At 46.3% G+C, this 20,395-nt stretch overlaps 1 protein-coding gene and 1 non-coding gene across 3 annotated transcripts in view; one reads left to right on the top strand and one right to left on the bottom strand.

Moving 5' to 3' along the window:
* Positions 1-20,395, bottom strand: part of ASIC2 (acid sensing ion channel subunit 2) — a 1,251,793-nt gene that overhangs the window by 126,205 nt on the left and 1,105,193 nt on the right. The window lies entirely within an intron of this gene.
* LOC112584029 lies at positions 13,434-13,540 on the top strand. The gene has a single exon (XR_003108388.1). It is a non-coding gene; the product is annotated as a U6 spliceosomal RNA (small nuclear RNA).

Raw genomic sequence — 20,395 nt, forward strand, 5'->3', positions numbered from 1 at the left:
TTTGAACTGAAACCCATGCAGGACCCGATTCTGAAAACCCAGCAGCAGCTGAAGATTTTGGCTGAACTCCCCAAAGCCCAAGTCCTGTCCTAAGTGAGACACGCCGCTCTTTCCCTGAGCAAGACTGTTAAAGTTTAACTAGCAACTCTGTGCCATGCATTTTTAAAGCCATGCTGGGGACTGGCTATTAAACCCAGCTGGGGCCGCCCCCAGTGAGTGGGGCTGGCTCCCCTGGGGTGTGGGCCAGGCCGTGGGGCAGAGCTGGAAGACCCCATGACAGGGTGTGGGTAGCTGTCATTCTATCAGTAGAATCCATCTTGGCTAAGATGTGCACACACACGTGGGAACATCCTGAGATATACCGAACATGAACTCTAAACCAGGCAGATCAAAATAATTGGCCAAAGGAAACCCAGAATAAATGCCCCATAAAAGTGATTTAAACTACTGCAAGCGTGCAACTCTTGGAATCCACCCATGTGGACTGAAGCTGTCAGGATGGGGGCTGCAAGGCCTGAGCGATCGGCACCATGGCCTCAGTAAAGCTCCATGATCCTAGATAATCTGTGCTGAGCTTGGCAATGGCACTGAGTTGCAGCTTTTCAGCTGCAAAGAAAGACAGTCCACTTGCCTCCCTCATTGGACTGGGGAATCGCCTTGGACAGAGCTTGGCCTCTGCGGTCAGACTGGGGTTCTCTAGGGTGGGGTCGTGTCTTTTCCATTAGACTGGAGCTTCCATTAGGGCAGGACTGTGATCTCTGCATCAGAGTAGGAGGTTTCCTGGGCAGCACTACTTCTCTGCCGTCAGACTGAGGTCCCATCCCCAGGGGTGGAGGCTGCTCGCTGGCCTTTGTCCCAGAGGTCCTAGAACACGCACCCCACCTCCTTTTCCCAGCCCTGCTGCCCTGGGGGCTCTGTCCTTTGCTTTGTAAGCAGTTAAAAAACAGAAGGCAAACAGCTTTCTTTTACAGGTTGTTGGCTTTTAAGTAAAGATAGTTAAAATAATTTATATCTTGCTCTGGGGGAAAAACGGAGAGAGAGGAAGGAGGGGCCAGTGTTCCTGGCAACGGAAAGCAGCATAAAACGTCCTGCTAAGTGCTCACTCAGCGGCCTCCAGCCCTTCAAATGCAGAGCAAACACCCGTGATTAAAGAGAAGCTTTGGGGATGGGTTCGTACTGGAGTTGTGACTGCGGATTTGAACCAAATACTTGGGGGGCAGAGTCGAGCTTCCCAGAAGATGACAGGCAGAGATGGATGGCTGGGTTCTAGGGTCAGGAGAAGAGGGGGCTGGCAGGGTGGTGCCTGCTCGCAGCAGACACACTTTCCCTTACTTGGGCTTCAACTTCTGTTCACTAAATTTTATGCTGAGCTTTAGGGAAGGAGCTGGGGTAGGAGGTAAGGACCTTGGTTTCTCCCAGCTAACTACCTGTGTTACCTGGGTCATCCCTCACTCTCACTAAGCCTTAGTCTTTAATGACCTTGAAGTCCCTCGTAACCCTAATATTCCAGAATCCTTGTTCTAAGTATCTCTGTTAAGCATCCTCCCAGCTTTTCCTTCACACAATCTGTGTTGACACAAGGAGTCCCTGAAGCCTGGAAGCATAGGTGACCATACATCATGTCAACATAGACATCTTTAATCTGGTAGAACATAAAATGGTACCTATGTTTCCAGATCTTATTGGCATATGTCTACCTGTGCAAGAGTATTCGATAAATATCTGTCTCCTTCATCTGATGGTAACCTCCATGAGGACAAGGACCAGAAGTTTGTTCTCTGTTGCCTGCCTAGCCCTCTGTGTAGTGTTTGATAGGTAGTGAGAACTCATTGAGTATCAATTAAATGAATTAATGAAAAAATGAACGGCCAGGCTTATTTTGGGAATGGGGAGGGCAAATGAAATGAATCGAGAACTCAAAAACTGGGCTCGCAGAGAACGTGCCCAGGTGTTTGGGACGCCTGGGTCATTCACCAGGCCCTCCAGGGTGTCTAGAGGTAATATTTTATGGAAGATCCAAAATGAGTTTTTGGCCAACCCAACAGAATTTCCACCTGGAGACTTGGGTTGTAATAAAAGAGATGAAGGTGGGAAGCTGAGGGCCAGTATAGGGAGATGAATACACTCATCATGCAGCTTCTTAACATTTCTAGATCATTCTTTGTCTTCAACAGATCAGCTGTCTCCTTTGATAAAGGATTAGACTCCTGCTTGGAGAATTTGGACTCATGACAGGTCCATTCATGCCCACCTTGGCATCCTCAAAGACCTGGAGCAAGTTCTCTTCCTGGACAGGGCAGAGAGAGCAAGGGAGGCTGGGAATCTCTTGGGACCCTGGGACTCTCTTGGGGTCTTTGTCCTGTGGCTTCTCTTGTCTGCAATGTCCAGCTCGCATCCCCCTCCCAGCCCACTTGGCTTCATCACCTCTCAAGACTTGGTTCAGTGATCACACCCTCTCTATTCAGATAAAAGTGACCATCTCTCCTTTGGGCATCACTGGAAAAATAGATGTTATTTTATCTTGTATCTAAATGTACTAGCTTAATAAAACATTTATTATGGATTTAGCGATGTTTTCAGATTTGGTGGCCGTCCTGGATGTGTATCTGCTAAGGGGTGAGAGCCTTGAGCTCTTAGTGTGGCCTGTCCAGGGTGTCTAGGTCCCCTCACCCTGGGCGGGCACATCCCTGTCCAGGTTTTTGATGGTTGGGGCAGGGGGTGTCATTCTGACCCTGGAATATAGGAGCCTTCTCTTCCTCCTCCGCGTATAAACCAGAAAGCTGAATCAGGGCTTGGTGGGGGGCTGAGCGAAGAAAGCCTGCTGTCTGGGGCGACGCAGAGGAGTGGGAAGTGACGAGTCCTGCCTGTTCCCAGTGACCCCAGGGCCTGACAGCATGCTCCCTGGTGACAGTCAACAGCAATGGAAGCAAGGCGGGGGGCTTGTTGAGACCTCTGAGCCTTTTACTACTTCACGTGTGCCGGCTAGGCAGGAAAAGCTATGTTTTGAAAGGTAGACACCTTGGCTAGACGACACGTAATTTGGCTGGACTGCACAGCATGCGGGATCTTAGTTCCCTGGCCAGGGATAGAACCTGAGCCCTTGGCAGTGAAAACATGGAGTCCTAACCACCAGACCACCAGGAAGTTCCTGAGACCAGGGGTCCCCAACCCCCAGGCTGTGGATCGGTACCAGTCTGTGGCCTGTTAGGAATGAGGGGGGTGCGCAGCAGGAGGTGAGTGGTGGGTGAGCCAGCGAAACGTCATCTGCTGCTCCCCATTGCTCACATTACTGCCTGAACCATTGCCCCCAGCCCCGTCCATGGAAAAACTGTCTTTCACAAAACTGATCCCTGATGCCAAAAAGGTTGGGGACCTCAGCCTTAGACAACGTTTAGGGATAGCTACAGGTTGGACTAAGGTCTCTTGCGTTCTGTGAAGCTACCAACTGCCTATTTTGAATAATATTAATCTCATGCTGAAAGGTGGTGCCGTCATAAGAATCCGACTGCCAATGCAGGAGATGCAAGAGACATGGGTTCAATCCCTGGGTCAGGAAGATCCTCTGGAGAAGGAAATGGCAACCCATTCCAGTATTCTTGCCTGGAAAATCCCATGGATGGAGGAGCCTGGTGGGCTACAGTCCATGGGGTCACTAGGAGTCAGACGCGACTGAGCACACCTGAGCATGCATGCGGAAAACTACTACACCCTTTAAATATTTAAGCTATAATTTAAAAGTACAATTTATTGAAAACTTACTACATGCCAAGCACCATGACGGTTGTTTTTGCTTTTCATATATTCTCCCTACTCCTCCAAATGACCTGGTTAGGAAAACTGTGTTGATCCCACTTTTGGAAGAACAGAGAATTGCCACAAAGGTCAAATAACCTGCCCGAGGTCGCAGAGCCAGGAAACAGTGGGTGAACTACAGACTGCTGGCTCCACGGACAGACGATATCTTTTTACTAAACTACCTAATCTTTTGCCATTTGCCTAGCAACAGAGAAAATAGTTTCCATAGCAACAATAGTAAAATCAGTGTTGGTATTTGGATAACCTGAGTTTTAAAAAACCCACTTAAACTCTATATAAGCTATATTCCACATCTGGGAAAGTATACAAGGGAAATAACTCTAACTGCAGGAAAGATCTGTGCACAAAGAAATGTTCTGACACATTAGTTATAGCCTTAAAAAAAGTACCAAAAAGAAACATCCAACAGCAGGGGAACAGTTAAATTCGGTGTGGTGCTGGCGTCCAGGGTCATACACATGCTCAGGTGTAACATGGTCCCACTTAACGCCTGGTCAGCTCTCTCTGTTTCTGGGAACTGAAACTCCCATTTTCCGGGAAGTGATGACTCCTGGTGGTGGGGGGTGGGGGGGGGGCGGTGGGGGGTGTGTGACTGGCTTCCCTGGTGGCTCAGACGGTAAAGAATCTGTCCACCATGCGGGACACCCGGGTTCTGTCCCTGGGTTGGGAAGATCCCCTGGAGAAGAGAATGACAGCCCACTCCAGTAGAGGGGCGGTCGCCGTTTTATGTGGCCCTGCTCTCTTGGTCCAAGTGATGGGTCATAGGTGGGCACCTGACCCAAGCTGGGCCAACCAGTTCCTTTCCTGAAATTTTTGAGAAGGAGTTTGGATAGAGTTCCATTCCTCTTTGGGAAAACGAAGTGAACTGTGACATCAGGCATATTGATTGGTTCTTCCCTTGGCTTCCCCAGTCCTAGAGGGTGGTGCCTGATTCTTGTGGTTATGGATATCTGGGTTATCCTTGCCTTTACTCCTTCAGCCCTTCCAAAACGTTCGCTACTAACTTCCCAGATTAAATGCCCTTGGGGACATCCCCGGTGGTCCAGTGGTTAAGAATCTGCCTGCCAATGCAGAGGACATGGGTTCAAATCCTGCTCTGGGAAGATTCCACATGCCACAGGGCAACTAAGCCAATAGACCACGACTACTGAGCCTGCGCTCCAGAGCCCAGGTGCTGCAATTACTGAAGCCCATGCGCTCCACGGCCCACACTCTGCAACAAGAGAAGCCACCACAAATAAGAAGCCTGTGCACGGAAACTAGGGGAACCACTGCTCGCAACAACTAGAGAAAGTCCAAGGGCAGCAACGAAGACCTAGTACAGCCAAAAATTAAAATTAAAAAAATAAATACCCTCTGTCTGAAATCCCTTGCTTATTTCTGTGCCCCCAGTAACACATACCTTATTTCATTTTTTGGAATCTTAATTTCTTAACTCATGAAGATGCTAGGAGAATTTGATGAAATAAAGGCAGTCCAGTGCCTGGCACAGTGCTTATTAATGCTGGCTCCCCCTCTCACCTTGTGACTGAAACAGTCAACTCAAGTCTGCGGGAGGCTTTCTCCTCTTAGTGATTTGCTGAACCCCCCGGTCTCCAGGAGCGGCGCCCTAGGTGGTTAGAAGCCCTGCCTGGCAGGGCCCCCTCCCCAGCCTGCAGCAGTCAACCCCGAGGCATGGCTCTGGCACTGTTATGGCCAGAGCAGATTCAAAGTAAGAATATAAAGCGTTCAGAATGGTGTTTGCAAAAACCTTCTCTCCTCTTAGCATCCCCTATTTTAGTCACTCGAGCAGATTCTAATTTGGTCTCGAAAATATCCTTCAACGGCCCCAGGCAAGTGTCGTGTGGTATGCCATGGATGGGTACACAGAGCTCAACTTCCATCCTGCCTCCTTGAGTCAATCACTGATCCCTGGAAGCTACCGAGCGAGGAAGGAGGAAAACCTCCTCTCCTTATGACAGCGGAACAGATGACTGCAGAAACACCCCTGGGCGCTGGGCTCTGTGTTTGGGACTCATCTCTTGTTCAATCCGTACAACCACTGACAAGACAGGGGGATGGGATATGTTATGTCCATTTTATAGATAAGGAACTTGAGAGGTTAAGGAGGGACCCAGTGTCCTCAGCCCAGGTGTCAGAGCTGGGATGTGAAGCCCCAGCTGGCTGGCTGCAGGGCTGCCAGGGGGAGGGTGAGATCTGCCCTCTCGGTTCTCCCTGTGGACACCTGACTCAGCTGCCCACAGTCAAAAACTGGAAACAGATGGGCTCTGCAATCTGAATAGGTGACATTCAGATATCATTTCTCGGACCCTGAGCTCCTAACTGGCTCAGGGTCAAACAGAGGGAACTGGGTTAAAATGAGATCGGACGTGCAGGTCAGGCAGACAAAGGATGCTGCCCCCCAGCCCATGCCTCAGGAACCTTCCTCTCTGTGCCTGCAGGAGAAGGCTGCATCCTGCCTGTGTCATCACCTGCTGTCATCACCTGGCTGGATTCTCAAGAGGAGCCATTGGAAGGAAGAAAGTGTGTGTGTGCGTGTGGAAGCATTTTGGAAGGATCTAGAAGTCCACACGGTAAATACCAGGGCTGTCTGTTTGGGAGCTCTTTTACTTTGATCACTCTCAAGGGGAATCTAAGGGCTTCCCTGGTGGCTCAGATGGTAAAGAATCTGCCTGCAATGCAGGAGACCCGGGTTCAATCCCTGGGTCGGGAAGATCCTCTGGAGGAGGGCTTGGCAACCCACTCCAGTATTCATGCCTAGAGAATCCCATGGACAGAGGAACCTGGCGGGCTACAGTTCATGGGTCCCAAAGACTTGGAGACAAATGAGCGACTAACACACACACACACACACACACACACACACACACACACACTCAGCAAATCAAACTTGGAGGGTCCTCCTATGCTGGTAACAACTGACATGTCCAATCAAATCCTTCTTTTTTTTTTTTTTTTTTAAATTGCTGCTGTTTCTGTTTTGCTTCTTGATGTCTCTCCCCACTCTGAAAAATATGCTTGCTTATTTTTAACTCACATTGAAGTAAGTGTTTGATAACATCCCCGGTCTGGGTAATGCTAGGTTAACTGGATAACATTACAGAACTGTAGATGGGATGAGGGCTATTATTTTCACATTGTAGAGCATCTGGGGGAATTTAGATAACTACCTTAGTACATATAAATTGAGCAGTAAAACGATCAAAAAAGGTGCAGATTGAAAAGCAAGTGAAAGAGGAGAGAAGCTAGTTGAAGCCAACATTTGGGATGAGTTAGTGATTACATGTGAACAAGGAATTCAGATCTGAAGTTTCTGGTAGCAATATCCAAAAAGAGAACTGATTTTCACTGTTTGATAGAAGATAATGTACAGATACAGCTGGTGTTTGAATCTAGAAGGACAGGTGGGCTGGTGATATCTTACTGCAGAGAAGCAATTGCAACTTTGATGACATTAATACACACCTCTGCTTGAGCCAGAGGAAGTGCTGGATTCTCTAACGAGTTTCAATTCACTGTCTTTTTTTTTTTTTTTTTTTAATTTTACATTTAATGAGACACAGCAGGATTGTCCTAGAGAAATTGTGGAGTAGCAGCACAGAGGAGGCAAAGCAATCTTTCTGTTGTTTCCACTGTAGATTTTAATTGAGGAAGGAACTGCTAATGATTTTTTTAATGAGTCAAAATGACCCCTTACGACAGTGGAATCCAAAGTCAGTGCCAACGTTGACTCAGTTGGCGTGCAGAGGAAGGAAGGACACATATTTATTGAGCATGGTACATCCATCATCACTTTCAAATGTTCTCAACAAGACTGTGGACCTGAATCCAGCTCTGACTCAGAGGCATCCCCCTCCTGGTTGGAGCTACCTGTCTTGGGGCCGCGGTTTTTATTGTAGAATGGGGACCAGCCATGACTGGCTCTGTAGCTTCACTTGGATTCCTGCAAGATCCAAGTTAGGGGAACTTTGGAGATCAAGGAGTCTATTTCTTTCTATTAAACATATGGGGAAACTGAGACCTGGAACAGGAGTCAGGGTAGAGACAGGAGGAAAACTCGACCTCCCACCATGGTCAACAAGACAGATGAGTGTGAAATGTGAAATAATACCAATCTATAAGGTTTTTCATAACTGCTGTGCCATTTCATTTGCCCCACAGCCCTGTGACATTGGCAGGGAAATAACTGGACCTTGAATTTCTAGAGAATGTCATATTGTGCAAAGATATACAGACCCATGTCATTGGACCCATGCCATTCATGCTGAAGCTGAAGCTTGGATACTTTGGCTACCTGATGTGAAGAGCCAACTCACTGGAAAAGATCCTGATGATGGGAAAGACTGAAGGCAAGAGGAGAAGGGGATGGCAGAGGATGAGATGGTTGGATGGCATCACCGATTCAATGGACATGAGTTTGAGCAAACTCTGGGAGATGGTGAAGGACAGGGAAGCCTGGCGTGCTGCAGTCCACGGGGTCACAAAGAGTCAGACACAGCTTAGCAACTGAACAACAACACATGTACTTGCCACGTCACCTGGGGCAGGAGTCATGAAACTCGTCTCACAGACACGTAAACTGGGATTCAGAAAGAAGAAGTGAATTGCCCAAGGTCAGCGGGAAGTGAAAAGGCTAGAACTTAAATCAAGGTCGCCTGACTGAAGTTAGGTCTTGTTCAGTCTTACCAGGCTGCCCTCCTTGTATGTATTGGGATGAACTAGAAGAAAACCACTTAAATACCAAAACACCATTTACAAAGAACATGGAGATTAAGATCCTAGGGGCTGAGGTCAACCTGCCTGAGTTCAAACTTCAGTTCTGTTCCTTCTAGGGTCACACCATATACTTAAAGTTATTATGCCTCAGTTTTCTCATCTGTAAAATGGAGATAATGAGTCCTTCCTTACTGCTTTCTTGCGGAAATTAAACAACCAGGTCATAAAGCATTCAGGTCAATGTCCTGCTCAGGCATTAAAAAAATATCATCTAATAGTATTCTTGTTATAAAATAATAAGACAGTAGTAAGAAATAAAATTAAAAGGGATACTCAGTAATTTGGGATTAACATATACACACTACTGTATATAAAAATAGATAATCAACACGGACCTACTTTATAGCACAGGGAACTATACTCAATGTTCTATAATAAATTATAATGGAAAGGAATCTGAATCATATATATATATATGTATGATGTATGTAAGTATAAGTGAATCACGTTGCTATAACTAACACAACATTGTAATTCAGGTATACTTAATAAAAATTAAAAGAAACATTTAAAAGTTGACACATATCTTTCCTGACATCTCAGCCTCAGGTTTGCATTTGGTTTGGTAGAAAAATGGAAAATATAAACATAAAGTAGGAAACAAATCACTATAAACCCACCATGCAGCTATCATCACATTATTTTGATATTTTTCCAGCCACCTTTTCCTAAACACAGACAGAACTATACACACCGACAGTTTTAATCAATCTTTTGAAGTCAGCATTATTGCATGGGCCTTTCTCTATGCTATTAAATAGTTTTTAAAAGATCACGTTTAGTCACCCCCAAATGATGCCATTCTACTGGTGAGGCATCATTTAGGTACCCATGACATCATGTGAGGTTGGCTATTCATTTAGTCTTGGTTGGTTGGAGAGGCTGTGTCTGGCCTACTGCTATCTCTCTGACACTGACACAGGGCTTTGCACACAGTAGGTAGCTCATTAATGTGGGTGAATGAAAGCTCATACTTTGATAGGTACTTTCAGAGACTTCCCACCAATTTACATTCCAACATTTGCTGTATGAGTGTCTTTCTCCTCTCAATCCCATCCACACTGGATTTAAAATTAAAAAAAAAATCTTTATCACTTGCTAAGTAAAATATGGGGTCTCGTTGTCTTAATCTTTTTCTTCTTTGATTATAGTGACGTTGAACTTCATTCATATCTTAGTTAGCTATCACTAATGTATCTCCCCCTCTTCTTCCTTTCATCTTCCCCACCTTCTTTTGAAAGCCCTACTTTTGAAGGAACAGGCATCAACCCAGCGCTCTTGATACATTTCTCTTAGATGTCTTCACATTTCCAGGTACTCAATGAGGCTCATGACAAGGAATTGGGGGCTTGTTAATTATTTTAAAGTAACTGCATTAATAAGTTCAGCTCTTCATTAATTCCAAGGAAGCCATGACAGCGCTCAAGGTATTCATGAATTTCTCACTCAAATTTAGGGAGTTGTCGGTTGTCACTCAGCCTCTCTGACATTTCAGCTCAGACTGCCATTTTGTTTTCCTGTAATCCCATGCACATCTTATTACAGTTCAATTATGGTTTTTGAGGAAGCTTCATCTAAGGTATTAGCATCCAGTTAATTACAGAGAAGTGATGACAATGGAAGAAAAATGGATTTTATTTCCTATCATGACAACAGATTCCCTCCCACCCACCTACTGGTACAGGTGCATATTTTGTTGGCACAGACATCCTACCTGCTGCTCAAGGGGTCACAGAGAGAGAATCAAAGAACATTCTAGAACTGGAGAGTTCAGGAGATTCGATCCCTCACCTCCAGGGGAATGTCCAAACCCTCCTGGAAAGATGTTGCCCATTCTCTTCTGAAACATCTTCAGAAACCAAAGACTCACATCTACCTATAATCCATCATTTCATTGTCTTGTCGCTGATGAGCAAGAAGTTCTTTCTTTAATCAGAGTGAAGTCATTGCTGCTTTAATTTCTGCCACTTACTCATCTGTGACTTTGGAAAGCCCTCTGGCTTCTAGCTTTCTCATTTCTAGAATGATGGTCCTAGAGTAATGACTGTGTCAAGTCGTAATTCTAAAGTTCAAGATGTAAGCAAAGCGCTTCATGCATGAGGGTTGCTTTAAAAATGTTTCCCTTTCTGCAGGGCGTTTTGTTTCACTGTTGAGGGGAGACGAGAACCAGCACCGATTAAAGGTCTACCATCTAATGGGCTTCTCAGGTGGCACAGTGGTACAGAATCCACCTGTCAATGCAGGAGATGCAAGAGACACTCGGGTTTGATCCCTGGTTTGGGAAGATCACCTATGGGAGGAAATGGCAACCCACTCCAGTAATCTTGCCTGGAAAATTCCATGGACAGAGGAGCCTGGTGGGGTACAATCCATGAGGTAGAAAAGAGTTGGAACACAATGGAGCACATACAGACATCTAAATGGCACCTCATCTGGGGACTTTCCATATGTCATCGGCTTTAATAAGGTGATGTTCAGAAGGGTTTCATTCTCATTCAAGATACAGATGCAATGGTACACCCACTCTTCCCGCTGCCCGGTAGAGAATTCCTAGGCTGCACTAGGCATGGTGGGATTGGTCTAGGGGAAGCAGTAGCAGGAAACTGCAGGAGCCTATCCTCCCACTGAAGTGCCAAGAGGTCTTTACGAGATGCCTTACCCTGCAAGGTCATGAATGCTAAATGCCCTGGTATTTCACAGATAGATGAGATTCTCTCCAGACTGAGACACCAGAGGAGGCTTCACAGAAGAGGCAGGTCTGAGTTTGGTCCCAAAGGATGAGATCACCTAGATAAACAGCAAAGCAAGAGGAAGGAAGAGAGAACAACAGAGGCAGAAAAGGAGGAGAGAGCAAGGAGGACTGAGCGAGGGGGCCCTGGAACAAGAGGTTTACTAGAGACGGTGGGAGAGAGACTGCTGGAAACGGCAGTTAGCCAATGGCTCATGGAGGATTTCCAATGTCAGGTCAAGGGGTCTGGATTTATAAATTATTCTGGAGACCTGGCCTCCCAAAGTAGTCATAGAGCATTGACCCTGGGGAGAGCCTCAGAGGAAAGAATAAAGCAGGATTCCCTGCAAACCACCCCTTTCCTGGTGAGTTACAACTCAGATGAGCATGGTCAAGGGTCTGAGCAGTCCTGCAGAAAGGAAAGACACAGAAGGTATTTATTTTTAACTTTTTCCCTGGGAAAAATTTCAATTTAAATAAGGTGTTGTAAAAATAAATTCTAAAGGAAATTAACCCTGAATATTCACTGGAAGGACTGATGCTGAAGCTGAAACTCCAATACTTTGGCCACCTGATGCAAACAGGTGACTCATTGGAAAAGACCTGATGCTGGGAAAGATTGAGGGCAGGAGGAGAAGGGGACGACAGAGGCTGAGGTGGTTGGATGGCAAACTCTGGGAGATGGTGAAGGACAGGGAAGCCTGGCGTGCTGCATTCCGTGGGGTTGCAGAGTTAGACAAGACTTAGTGATTGACCGCTACCACCAAAAATGGCACCTAGCAGCCTGGTGATGGAAAATCTCCCTTCCTGGGCTGGTAGGAAATTTTGTGCCCCTCCCCCAGCCCACCGTGGTGTTGGGAAGGAGGCGAGACCTTCAGAAGAAGAAATCACCTGCTGGAGACTGGGATGGCTGAGGTGCTTTTCCCCTGTAGCCCCTCCCAGCCTTTCTCTTCTCTGATTTCCAAGGACCTGTGGCTCAAAAAATCCTCTCCCACTGTTAACACACCTGGTCTACATGGTAACCCCGGGACAGGGTGATAGTTATCCCTACTGTGCTTGCATGCTCAGTCTCTCAGTCGTGTCTGACTCTTTGCAGCCCCATGGACTGTGGACTGTCAGGCTCCTCTGTCCATGGAATTCTCCAGGCAAGAATACTGGAGTGGGTTGCTGTTCCCTTCGTCAAGGGATCTTCCTGACCCAGGGACTGAACCTGGGTCTCCTGAATTTCAGGTGAATTCTTTACTGTCTGAGTCACCAGGGAAGCCCCTTAACTCCTCAACCAGGGATCAAAACCGCCTCTCCTGCATTGGAAGGTGACGTCTTAACCACAGCACGGCCAGGGTAGTCCCCTCTTTCTGGGTTTACATCACAGATTGACCTCTTCTGGCTACCAGGTCCTGATTCCCCTCCAAGCCACAAATGTCGGTCCCAATGAGTGCTAAGTCGCTCAGTCTTCAACTCTGTGAACCGTAGCCCGCCAGGCTCCTCAGTCCGTGGGGATTCTCCAGGCAAGAATACTGGAGTGGGTTGTCATTTCCTCCTCCAGGGGAATCTTCCCAACTTGGGAATTGAACCCACGTCTCTTACGTCTCCTGCCTTGGCAGGCAAGTTCTTTACCACTAGTGCCAGGGGGTCCCCAGGGTGCCCCCTAATGGACACTCTGCATTAAGCTTCACCTCAAGGTCCACTTTCCCAAAACTAGGATGACCACGCATCCCAATTAGTCCAAGACATGGGACTTCCAGTGCTAAACCCAAGACAGTCCTGGGCACACCAGGGCCCTACAGCACATCCGGCCTCTGACAATGTGACCCTGTATATTCTTACGCTTTCATGGTGATTGATAATTATTTTTTACTCTTTCAAAAATGGATGGAGGAACTTCCCTGGTGATCCACTGGTGAGGAATTCACCTGCCAATGCAGGGGACAGGGGTTCAATCCTTGGTCCAGGAAGATGTCACACGCCTTGGAACAACTATTAGATTTCTGTACCACAACTACCGAGCCTCAGCGACACAACTGGAGAGTCCATACACCACAATAAAAGATCCTGTATGAGGCAACTAAGACCTGAGGCAGCCAAATAAATAAATATTAAAAAAAAAAGGTGAGTGCTCGCTTCGGCAGCACATATACTAAAATTGGAACGATACAGAGAAGATTAGCATGGCCCCTGCGCAAGGATGACACGCAAATTCGTGAAGCGTTCCATATTTTTTGGATTAAAGATCTAAACGTAAGACCAGAAACTATAAAACTCCTAGAGGAGAACATAGGCAAAACACTCTCTGACATACATCACAGCAGGATCCTCTATGACCCACCTCCCAGAATATTGGAAATAAAAGCAAAAATAAACAAATGGGACCTAATTAACCTTAAAAGCTTCTGCACATCAAAGGAAACTATTAGCAAGGTGAAAAGACAGCCTTCAGAATGGGAGAAGATAATAGCAAATGAAGCAACTGACAAACAACTAATCTCAAGAATATACAAGCAACTCCTACAGCTCAACTCCAGAAAAATAAATGACCCAATCAAAAAATGGGCCAAAGAACTAAATAGACATTTCTCCAAAGAAGACATACAGATGGCTAACAAACACATGAAAAGATGCTCAACATCACTCATTATCAGAGAAATGCAAATCAAAACCACTATGAGGTACCATTTCACACCAGTCAGAATGGCTGCGATCCAAAAGTCTACAAGTAATAAATGCTGGAGAGGGTGTGGAGAAAAGGGAACCCTCTTACACTGTTGGTGGGAATGCAAACTAGTACAGCCACTATGGAGAACAGTGTGGAGATTCCTTAAAAAACTGGAAATAGACATGCCTTATGATCCAGCAATCCCACTGCTGGGCATACACACTGAGAAAACCAGAAGGGAAAGAGACACGAGTACCCCAGTGTTCATTGCAGCACTGTTTATAATAGCCAGGACATGGAAGCAACCTAGATGTCCATCAGCAGATGAATGGATAAGAAAGCTGTGGTACATATACACAATGGAGTATTATTCAGCCATTAAAAAGAATACATTTGAATCAGTTCTAATGAGGTGGATGAAACTGGAGCCTATTATACAGAGTGAAGTAAGCCAGAAAGAAAAACACCAATACAGTATACTAACGCATATATATGGAATTTAGAAAGATGGTAACAACAACCCTGTGTACGAGACAGCAAAAGAGACACTGATGTATAGAACAGTCTTATGGACTCTGTGGGAGAGGGAGAGGGTGGGAAGATTTGGGAGAATGGCATTGAAACATGTAAAATATCATGTATGAAACGAGTTACCAGTCCAGGTTCGATGCACGATACTGGATGCTTGGGGCTGGTGCACTGGGACGACCCAGAGGGATGGAATGGGGAGGGAGGAGGGAGGAGGGCTCAGGATGGGGAACACATGTATACCTGTGGCAGATTCATTTTGATATTTGGCAAATCTAATACAGTTATGTAAAGTTTAAAAATAAAATAAAATTAAAAAAAAATGTAAAAATAATAAAAAAAAAAAAAAGAAAACTTTGTTAATGTTCTAAGCTCCCTTATATTTAGATGTTGATAACTTTATCAATAGCAAAATGAAAAATTTAAATTTGATAGTAGTCAATTGTGCAGAAAGATACATTGGTATACCTTTATTAAAATGAGCTGATTGTTTTAATGAAGCAATTATGCCCACCAAAATAATAAAAAATTGACAACTACTATTTTAAATAATCTGACTTTTTAATGGAAAGACAAAGTCAATATCAGAAGTTTTATTGCAAAAAAAAATCAGCTCTGAGGCTATTATATTTTGAAAAAAATGCATATGAAACCAAGAAAAACCAAAAATAATGAAATTTTAAGAATTAAGCTTTACTGATCTTTATTTCAGACATTTTCCTATATTGAAATGCTAAGTGAATTCTTTTTCAATGGAAAAAAAAACTAAGGAATATACATTTATTTTTTAAAATACTGACTCTATAAGCAAATAGAATACACTGTAATACAAAAATCTGTGCAAAAACTCAGATATTCCATGGGGCTGTAGATTAGTGTCTTAACAACTCAGGTAACTGGATTTATTTGTAATCTCTTTTCTACTAACAAATAAAACCATTCCTTAAACAAAAAAAAAAAAAAAAAAAAAAGGTGAGTGGAGAGGCAGGTACCATTTCCCTCTTAACTCTTCCCAACAATCTCACGACAATCTTGGGGAGGCAGGTATTATGATCTCGAAGGGAAATCAGGGCTCAGACAAGTTGAGTAACTTTCCCCAGGCTACACAGCCATGCAGTAGCCATCGGATTCAAACCCAGGCCTGATCAAGTCCGCTTGGGCTTTCCCCCCACAGCCCTCTTTTGTTTTAAAATGTGTCCCTTGGCTGTCTGTTCCAAACACATCTGTGGGTGGCTCTGAATGCAGAGAGGAGTGCTTACGGAATCTCAAACTAGCTCAGAACTTTTTTTGCAAAACAAAATCACACTCTTTTTTTTTTTTCCAATTTCTTCCTCCCCCATGCAGGCCCTGTTCTAAGCATCTGAACTCTCCGCTAATTACTGTCACATTAATTAAAAAATAAATCCTCTTTAATTTCATAACAGGTGGTTTGTGAGGCTGGAAGAGAAGTGAAAACTTGTGTGTAATTATTGTGTGTCTTATTTGCATTTCTAATTGCTCTGGAGGACACGGAAGGCCAAGCCTCCAGTCTCCTGGCTGTCTTTCACCTCCACTGGCTGTTGGCAGCCGTGGTTCTGTCTTTTCTCCAGGTACCACCTGTGAAGGTAGCGGCTCCAGCTGCAGTCCTGGGACTTCCCATCCACACGGGCAGCAGCAGGGCCCGCTCTGCCCCAGGTTTGCTGGGAAGGGTCTCTAAGTCAGTAAGGACCCCCGTGCCCAGCCTCCAGTCTGGCGTTGGTTGGGCGCTCAGTGATGCTGGCTGAGCGGTTTCTAACCTAACCCTCAGCTTCCTGCCCCAAGCAGCAGGTGGGCACACTGAGGGCTGGCATCTCCAGTCTCCAAGGCAGTGGCTCTTTTTTTTTCCTTTAATTTCTTTTATTTGGTCCCACCAGATCCTAGTTGCGGTGTGCAGCATCCTTTCGTTGCGGCATGTGGGATCTAGTACCCCACCCAGGGATGGAAACCAGGCCCTTGGCATTGGGAGTGTGGAGTCTTAGCCACTGGGCCACCAGGGAAGTCTCCACCCATGCAGTGACTCTTGAAAGTGCCCCGAAGATGTGTCTCTAGAAGTTGTCTATAAACTGAACTTCTGCAGACTGAATCCATTTCCCTTACTCATCTCTTCTTTTTAAGATTTATTTATGTATTTGACTGTGATGGGTCTTCATTGCTGCGAGAGGACTTCCTCTAGTTGTAGCAAGCAGGGCTACTCTTTGTGTGGGCTTCTCATTGTGGTGGCTTCTCTTGTTGCAAAGCATAGGCTCTAGGATACATGGGCTCAGCGGTTGTGGCTGACAGGCTTAGCTGCTCCACAGAATGTGGGATCTTCCTGGACCAGGGATTGAACCCGTGTCCTCTGCATTGCAAGGCAGATTCGCAATCACTGGACCACCGAGGAAACCCCCTTACTGACTTCTGACTCACTCTGGATACCTGCTTTTATTTTTCAGGGGCTTCCTAACACTTCAGATTGAAACTTCTTTGACCATTTCTGCCATCCCAAGTCTTCCTATAAAGGAGTTAGTGAGCCACACGATATTTACTTATATTATAAGCCCTTTTCAGTGAATGGCTCGATATGATAGAAAGCCTTTGGAGTCAGACCTACCAGGCTTTGCATCCTGGCTCAACCCCTTAGCAGTTGAGAGGCCCTGGAGAAGTCACTTAACCTCTCTGGGCCTCAGTATTTTATCTATAAAATGGACAGAATCGTAACTTGGTGCACCATTTCACAGACTTTAGCTATAACATTGAAATTACCTGGGGAACTTTAGAAAATGATCAGTCCTTGGACTGTACTTAGGGCTGATTAAATCAGCTTGGGCACTGGGGTGGTGGCTTGAGCATTATATTTAAAGAACTCCATGGGTGATTCTATGAATCACTGGGAACAACTGTTTGGGCCCCTGAGGAAATACATGTTTCAATTCTTCCCCTTTCCTTTCAGGGGAATGCTTCCAGGTCACAGTGGGTCTGGGAGGAGCTGGGGGTCCTGGGAAGGTTACCGAGACAGAGATCTTCCCCGCAAAGGGCAGGACAGAGACCCAAGGTGGTGCTAGCTCACGAGGTGAGGCTTAGTCCAGGCACAAAGCCAGCCGCTCCATCCTCTCCCTGGCCAATCAAAGTGAGAGGCTACGACTCCAGTGCTTTTTCCAACCCCAGGCAACTCAGGAATCCAGCCCATCAGCAGAGTCAGGGGCTACAACAATGAGAAGGCCAAGAATGACATCACTGAGGAAACGGCACCAATTTTACTTCGGGCCAGGCTTCATGGCTCATCTCTTTGGATCCTCATCACATCCCTGCAAGAGAGGTACCGTGATGCCCATTTTACAGATGAAAGAACTGAGCCTCTGCAGAGCTAAGTGACTGACTCTGTATTCTTTAAGTAGCCATTCAGTTCAGTTACTCAGTTGTGTCCAACTCTGAGACCCCATGGACTGCAGCACTCCAGGCTTCCCTGTCCTTCACCATCTCCTGGAGTTTGCTCAAACTCATGTCCATTGAGTTGGTGATGCCATCCAACCAACTCATCCGCTGTTACCCCCTTTCTTCTCCTTAAGTAGCAGAGCCAGGAGCAAGCTCAGTCTGCCTCTTTCCAAAATTCTTCATCTTTCTCCTCCACATTAGATTTCCTTTCATCAGTACATGGCTTACTTCGTCTTTGCGGTTTCTTGGGCCAGATGTCCTGGAGGCACTCCTCTCTTTCCCTTACAGCCCACATCTAACCCACTGGGAAATCCCACTGGATCTACCTGTACAATCTGTCCAGAACCCAAGCATGTCACCACCTCCCTGCTGCCACGTTGGTCCAAGGACCACCAACTCTCACTTGGACAGTGGATGATCTCCCTGCCCTTCCCCTTCCCCATACTGCGTATTTGCAGCACAGTCCTTGGAGTCACTGACGAAGTGTTCCCTCCACATCGCCCTCTGCTGGTTGCCCTCTCACTCTGGGTCACCGTGTCTTGTGCTGCGCCGTGTAACTGATACCTCGGTCTCTTCTCTGATCTCATCTACTGCTCCTCCCTTGTTTTCCCCTAAACTCTCCAAGCTTGCTACCACCTCCAGCTTCTGCACTTGTGGGTCCCTCTGCCTGGGATGTCCTTCCCCCAGGGTCCACTTTTGCTCCTTTCCCCTCTGCAAGATTTTGCTCAAATGCCACCCTGTTTAAAACTGAAACGAACCTGCTGGTGCACCCCATCGTTTCTGCTCCTCTAGTTATCTCCGTGGTACTTATCGCCATCTGGTACACCACTCGTATAAACTTACTGATGTCTATTGTCTGCCTTTCAAGACTAGATTTTTGTTTGTTTGGTTCACTGCTCCATCTCAGGTGCCTAGAGCAATGCTTAGCACATAGGAGGTGTTCAGGAAGTACTTGAATGAATGAATCTAGCCATTGCCTCTTGCAAAAGGTGGGCGGCTCTCTGAGTCACGGCTAGTAAAAAGACTGGGGGTGGGGGTCATGTTAGGGAGGGGTGTGTCCCAGTGGTCTGCTGCATTTTTCCTCCTTGGTGTTGGATCCGGGGCGGGGGTGTGTACAAGAATGTGAAGGACACGTGGTCCTACCCTACAAATCACCATGTTTAAGTTGTTCAGCACATTTGCTGTTCTGTCCTGTCCGTGGCTCTGAGCTCTACTCCTTGCTATGTTCTCTCAGCTCCTCCTCTTCTTTCTTTATGTCCTCACCTTGCCCTGTCCTCATCTTGCATCACTATCACCTCCAGAAGTGATAGTTATCTGGGACCTCCCATGTACCAGACACTATGCAAGCCCAGGAAATGCCCCTATGTCACTGAAATGTTACAACAACTCTCTAGAAAGATACTGTTGTTATAGATGAGGAAACTGAGGCTCAGAGAGTTAAGCAACTTGCCCATGGTCACCCAGCTAGAGAGTGATGAACACAACATTCCACCCAGGTAATCTGCCTCTCTTGCTCACTCTGTTTCTGCCTCAGGTACGCATGAACTTGAAGATTCAAGATCCCTTATTTTCTACTCCGCCCGAAGCCATCTTCTGTATACACGTCCCAAGGGCACCTTGCTTTGTCTGGAGCCGTGAGTCTAGGGCAGGCCTTCTCAGCCTTAGCACTGTCAGGCTGGATGTTTGGGGCTGGATAGTTCTGTGTTTTGGGAGGCTGTCTCCTGCATAGGAGCACGTGTAGCAGCATCTTTGTCTTCCACTCACTAAGTACCAGTGCACACGTACTAAGTTGCTTTAATCGTCTTCGACTGTTTGCAATCCTGTGGACTGTAGCCTGCCGGGCTGCTCTGCCCATGGGATTCTCCAGGCAAGAATACTAGAGTGGGTTACCATGCCCTCCTCCAGGGGATCTTCTGACCCAGGGATCGAACTGGCGTCTCCTGCATTGCAGGTGGCTTCTTATTGCTGAGCCACTGGGGAAGCCCCAAGCACCAGTAGCTTCTCCATCTTCCCAAGTTGCAACAGCCATGACATGGCCAGGTATCTGTTGTGGGAGTAAAACCACGCTTGGCTGAGAAGCACTGTCTAAGGGCTGAGTGGTGAGGTGGATCAGGAGGCCTGTTAGCTGCCGGGTGGACGATTAGCTGCTGGCAGGACCGTGGTCTGTGGATCAACACAAACTCCAAGGATCTGGCAAGCTCTGAATTCACCCAATAACAAAAGTCCTCTCTTGGTTCTTTTAGATGAAAGACAGGCATTGCTAAAGAAGTCCACTTTTACCTGTTACTGGACTTACTTCTCAGTGGTCTACCATGCACAGGATAGCTCAGCAGACTCGGAGCCTGATGGCCTGCATTCAAAACTGAATTCCACCACTTCTTAGCCATGTGTCCTGAGGGAAGTTGCTCCATCTCTTGGATCTTATTTGTAAGACGAAAACCAACCTTGTACCCTGAGATGAAGCC

The sequence above is a fragment of the Bubalus bubalis genome, chromosome 3, assembly GCF_019923935.1.
Source record: "Bubalus bubalis isolate 160015118507 breed Murrah chromosome 3, NDDB_SH_1, whole genome shotgun sequence".
Lineage (NCBI taxonomy): Eukaryota > Metazoa > Chordata > Mammalia > Artiodactyla > Bovidae > Bubalus > Bubalus bubalis.